Source organism: Ambystoma mexicanum, chromosome 1q, assembly GCF_040938575.1.
Source record: "Ambystoma mexicanum isolate Mex_15411 chromosome 1q, UKY_AmexF1_1, whole genome shotgun sequence".
NCBI lineage: Eukaryota > Metazoa > Chordata > Amphibia > Caudata > Ambystomatidae > Ambystoma > Ambystoma mexicanum.
In genome coordinates, this window is record NC_090922.1 from 1,245,197,759 (window position 1) to 1,245,203,758 (window position 6,000).

The following is a 6,000-nucleotide window of genomic DNA, read 5'->3' on the forward strand; positions in this document are numbered from 1 at the left end:
CACCCGATTTCCCTCTACTACCTGAGGTTCTTCAGCCTTCTGCGTTTCCTGTGACTCTGCTACTACTGCAACTATTGGGAACGTAGCATTGGCCTGGCAGGTGGCCATTAGCAACACCCCACTGCCTCCACTGGAAGGCAGGCTTAATTGCTTGTCAACTGATAATTTTACTAGGCCCACCACCTTCTCCTGTGACATTTCTTGTAACAGTGTCCGTGCTTGTGGTGGCTGCGTTCGTCAGGAGATCTAAAAGATGAAGAGTGTGCTTCCTCTTGGTAGTAAATGTTCTCCTTTCCATTGATTTAAGTTGTGGTCCTGCTGTGTAACAGACATTTTGAATTAATGGGGTGCTCTGTGCCTTTATGGACACACCAGCACTGGTCCAGAGAGCCCGCAGCAGTGGCTTTGCCAGTTGGGGGGGTCCAGAGCACAAGCTAAGTGTGGTGCTACCTAACAGTGTTTGAAATGCCATCACTGTGCCACGTAACTTTAGCGTCACCAGCAAATACCCCAAGACACACTGCACAACATCCAGTCCATGCGGACAGAGAAAACAGGAAGTAGGGGAAACGTAGTGGGCATACATTAGGGAAGGAAAAAAATTTCAAAAGTTATAATAATTGGTAAGGGCAGGAGCCATTTAATGTAGTAACGAATGTGGTCAGAAGGGAGGGTATGGGGAAAAACATCAGAAGATGGCCATCTCTTATCTAACTAAACATGTGAACAATGGGTGATCTCTATGCCCCCCACGTTCAATTTAATGCCCGAGGTTTACACTAGATGCACCAACTAGATTGTATTTATGGTATGGCATTTTAATTCATGTGGAGTATGTTTATATTACAAAACTGCTCATCCTGACTGCCAGATGAAAAGGAAGGACTCACTTCTGAATAGTCAGCCAGCTAACCAACTCGAATCACTGCTGTAACAGATGGCTCTGAAATTAGATCCCGAATATTAAAATTGTTTTGTGCTCCAGTGGGATAAAATATTTTCCTTTCTCATCCCATCCGGAAATCCATTTAAAATGTGTATAACACAGCAGCTAATCCAGGACTCAAATTGAATGGGCACCACGGTTTGTCAACAGAGACCCATTTCTGCAGGGTTCTTTCTCTCCTAGCTTGCTAATGCGCCTGTTATGTCTGTTTAATGAAGAACTTGAGAAGACAGCAAAGGCTAGGCTTTTTTTCCTTGTAGGTCTGCAACTGCAGGTAAGGTTCCCCACTTAAAAAGCAGCTAGGTCAAAAACGTCCACTGTGACCACACACCTCAGCATCACACCAAGGCGGTACAACGTTGGAGTACATGAATGCCAGAGAACCTGCATCTATAGCAGGCACACAGAGCAGCAACCGAGAATAGCTCATACCAGTGATCTCAGTTCATTACATTCATGTCCGAATGGCCCCGGAAAAAGCCCATCAGACTCCACGACCAGTTTGTAGGGTTCAGTCTCAGCACACGACCCACTAATCAAGATTTCACTGCATGCAGAAAGTGAAGAGCACGTCCACCTAGGACCACCCAATTCATGGACCCTTCACCAGCCACATGCAATGAATATGAGTTAATTGCTGCAGTATTTACGTGCTCAATGTAGAGAGACTATTCATAGAATGCAAAAATGGCGGCTGCTAGTCTCACCCCACTGACTGCGCCTGAAAACCACACACAATTATCACACGGATCTAAATGCCATTGCTTTACCGCATGGTGCAAACAGCACGGTGTCTCTGCACTTAGTGGGGGGCTATCGGCCTTGTCATAAAAACAAAAAAGCTGCAAGCTATTAGAATATGTAGACCCAAACGTTGCCAGGTATAGCAGTTTTCCCCTGGCACTTAATAAAGCCATTGTATTATAATTTTTCACTACTGAAACGAGCCACATGAATAAATGAAAAGTATACTTAGCCATACTCAACATAATCGTAAGCAAGTGAAAAAGATTAGCCATACTCCTTAAAATGATCAACTATATAGTGACATGATCTGGTATATATATATCCCGAAGAGGAGCAGATAAAACATGTTAGAATTATACATTTGTGCATGCAAGTATTGTGTGTTGCTCATGAAGATAGAAGCACAGCAGAGGAGGGGGATCTGGACCCCATCATAAGCAGCTCTCAGCGGGACCCAATTCTCACATTGATTGCAAAGCAAGTTCACCAGGGGACACTTATTACAGGACAAACTGTCAACCAACTATAGGGCAGTACACACAACATATGCATGAGTAGATGCAGATAGAAAAAGTATTTATTTAAAAAAAAAATATAAAAAACACAAACACATGGGCACCATCTGAATGTTTGTGTGTTAGGCAAAAAGAATGTAAACATTTCAAGGCAACATTTTTACAAAATGCTTCAGAGAATAACATTGATCTTAAATCAAATAGTGACAATATTTTTGGCTGATATTTAGGCATTGGTATCATGACTCCAGGTACTCATCACGTGCTAGCTTTGTCATCATATACCCAGGAAGTATAATAATGTGTCAGGTAATGACATAATGCACACTGTTTCTCGAGTACCACATATCCCTATGGTATACCAGGTACAGCCTTCAAAAGTCCATTTATTCACACCATGTCACAGATTTGTAACGAATATCACAACGACTCAAACTGATTCGTTTTTAAATCAAAATCTAAGTACCTGCACCCTTATCACCAGTTATAATAGTTGTCTTATTCAATTATGCCCAGTTGGTACAGTAGCCACATTTCAATATTTATGGTTATCACAGTAAACAGTTTTTATGCACACAAAAAAAATATGGCATGCTGTGTGTGGATAGGGTGCGTGTGTGTTGCGTTTGGGAAAGCATGAGTAGTGGTGGGTAAGTGTGCATGCAGGGTTGGAGATGTAGTGTGGGTGTCAGGCTCAAAGCAGTCGGTGTGCGTGTGTATGCAGTGAAGGGATGGCGTGTGGTTGCAAATTAGGCAATTGTACTTCATGTTAAGATAAATACAACACAATTATCACAAGTAACTTTTTGTTAAAATGCTTTACAATAGAGAACTCCTCATATGTAAAAGTTGTGAAATTCTCCATTCCAACATGATCCCTCGATTTGCTATAATTATATCCATCTCCCCTCTACACTCACATTTCAAATAGTTTAGCCATGCTAAGGATCATGTTGTGACACCTATGCGCCAAAACTAAAAAACACATAGATGTAATAACATATGGACATTCCAAACGTATTACATACTGTACTTATGTTGGACCATGCAGAATCAAGCCAATAATATGGCACATGTGTTCTCTCACTTGATACTTGCAAAAAATGTTTGGCATATAAACACGCATTTTGAAAATAGGATATCAAGATGACATTGTATGGCACATGCTAATAATAAATATACGTCTTTTTCTTTTTAAAACTTTACATTCTTTTTTCTCAGGCATAAGCATACGGAAGATATCCACATGTCTGCTGGATACATTTGGATTTACAATACTCCTGTGTTCTCGTGTATACAGAAGTTCACTCATAAAGAAGCAAGGAAAAAAAATCACGGTAGAAATACAGTTTAGGACATGTGAGCTCAAGCAAGAGCCAGATTTCTCAGCCGGGACTTCCATGTGTCCCAAGACTCGTGTTTAAATTGTGGCCATTTGATATGTTCATGTTCTGCCTAAAACGGGCGTCCTCTCCCGTCTAAGCATAAAGACTCGCCGTGTCAAGAATTGCTCAGCTATGCCCTTTCTTTTCACAAAACAATAAGTTGTAAAGAAGCTGATGCCATTACCTGAGACGTGGTACGCATGCTATTCAGGATACTCCCCAAGCACACAGATCCCTCTCGTGGCAATTACGATTAACTGTGTTGCATATGAACACTCAAAAGCGATCGGCGGTGTTGGTGGGAAGTCAGGGAGGTCTGGGGGTACACACCAGAATGGCTTCTCTCCAGCTACTTCCTGCTGCCAAGCCAGACAGAGAGAGACACTGGTTTGTAAGGTACTGATTTTCAGCCAATTTAGGACATGCCCGGGACTTCGGCGCAGGAGAGGGTGCACCTGCACACTGTTGCACTCTTGTGCGGAAGTGACCGCAGCACTCAGCCCTCCCTCGTTCCCAACCGCCCGCCGAAGACTACCTGCTTCCTTCTCCAGGCAGCAGCACAGGGTGTCCAGGGCTCAACTGCTCCCAGCGTGGCTTCCGGGTACACCTCGGCGTGACGTCGCCCGCCTCAGCCCGTTGCGAACGGTAGCAGCCCTGCCCACCCGGATGACGTCACATACGAGCCCCGGCCTGCTCACCTGCCCCAAGCTACCTAGAGGCCATAGTCAGGCCACCTGGGGCACAGGAGACGGGGCCTGGGTGTCTGCAGATAGAGGTGTGAGTGTGCATAACAGTTAAATTAGCCTAAAAACCAGGAAAGAACAGAAGGTGGTATATATACAATGCGCGTTTTACAATTCTTATACTGGAAGTCACACACAGTGTATTTGTATATTATCTTACGCATGGTGACATGTTTCGAATTTCCCATTATACCTTAGCGTACTAAAGACTACGTTTGCGGGGACCACACATGTTTTGCCCCGCCAATCCTAGAGTCATACATGCGGGCAGAAGTCCCCTGCCTAAGCCTTCTCCTGCTTTACGCCACTCCCAGCAATTTAGCCACGTTCACTTGTTAGAGCCCCTCTCGATTTCGCATCCCAGTTAAAACACTTGTGTGTTGCAATTGTCAATATTAATATTTTCCCGTGTGGCAATATCAGGAGTGAGGCATGTTTTTGGAAGTAGCAGGCAGCTTAACAGCTTGTACCGATTTTTTAAAAAAAAACACTATTAATTTTGCAATAAACTTTAATAACTTCATATAAAGTAAACAATGTCTCACATTAATCAGTTAGAACCAAATCTGCAGGACATCTGCATAATGCACATAATTCACAAATTGACACGTACACACAAAACAACACAAAAGACAATACAAGCGGGAAGAAGGGGTAAATAAAACCCTCCCCCACCTCACACCACCTACTGCCTTAGATGCCTCAACTATTATTCCGATCCTACTGCCATATCAATCATAAAGAGCCACAAACTATCCCCATAGCTTCATGTAGTTCTCTTCTTTATCTTTATTTTTCAATGAAAGCTTATCATATTGTGATAAAACTTGCAACTCCGTTAACCACTCTTCAACATTAGGCTTGTTCCTTGTTTTCCAATTCCTGAGAATTTGCTTAATTGCTACCATTATGGCCCTGTCTATCCAGCAAGTATGTTTTCTAGCACGCACACATCTCTCTTTATGTGAGAGTAAAATTATGTTAGCTGCGGATCTTTGCAAGTGTATTCCAAAAATTAAATCAATACTATCAATGATATCCTTCCAAAACAATTGCACTCTCGGGCATTCCCACAGTAAATGTAAAAGAGTACCCCTACCAATATTGCAATACCGGCATAATTCATTTGATTGAAGCCCTAATTTACAAACATCTTAACTGGTGTCCAATACAACCTTCCAATAACTTTCTGTCGAATCAAGCGCAAACCCATGTCTGCTCCCAAGTTCAAATTCACCTTCAGATTTCTAAGTGTGGCAGATAAGGCGTAGTGTGACCAGACCGGATTAGAGAGCAGTCTGCAATTCAAAAACACATCTCTTCCCAGATTAAGTTGGTGGAAATACTGTTTGCAAAAGGTGTTTTTGAAACTTTAGTTTGAAAACACAATCTGTGGAAGTGGAAGGCATTGCAAAAATATTGTTTCACAATTGCATTTCTTTTTATTATGTGTATATTTGGGCGATACTATCGACTATATGCCTACGGGTTTAGTCCGCTTTACAAATGTAAAAATAAATACATTTGAAATAAAAAATATTGTCCAAATTGGCAATATTCCTTTATTTCAGAAGCTACAGATCAGGATTATTTTGACTGTCAAAAAATAATAGCCAATAATGACTACTTTTATCAGCCAAAACTGTTTGCCTGTGTAGAATAGC

At 42.1% G+C, this 6,000-nt stretch overlaps 1 protein-coding gene across 6 annotated transcripts in view; it reads right to left on the reverse strand.

Annotated features, from left to right (window-relative positions):
• Window positions 1-4,204, reverse strand: part of PATJ (PATJ crumbs cell polarity complex component) — a 3,332,662-nt gene extending 3,328,458 nt beyond the window's left edge. For 3 of the 6 annotated variants that reach the window (XM_069642043.1, XM_069642045.1, XM_069642040.1), the window contains exon 1: window positions 3,778-4,165. The gene's annotated coding sequence lies outside the window, so the exon portion shown is untranslated. Of the gene's footprint in view, window positions 1-3,777 lie in introns of all 6 variants that reach the window. The other 3 variants (XM_069642042.1, XM_069642044.1, XM_069642041.1) reach the window with 2 other exon arrangements.
• Between the last annotated feature and the right edge of the window lie 1,796 nt (window positions 4,205-6,000).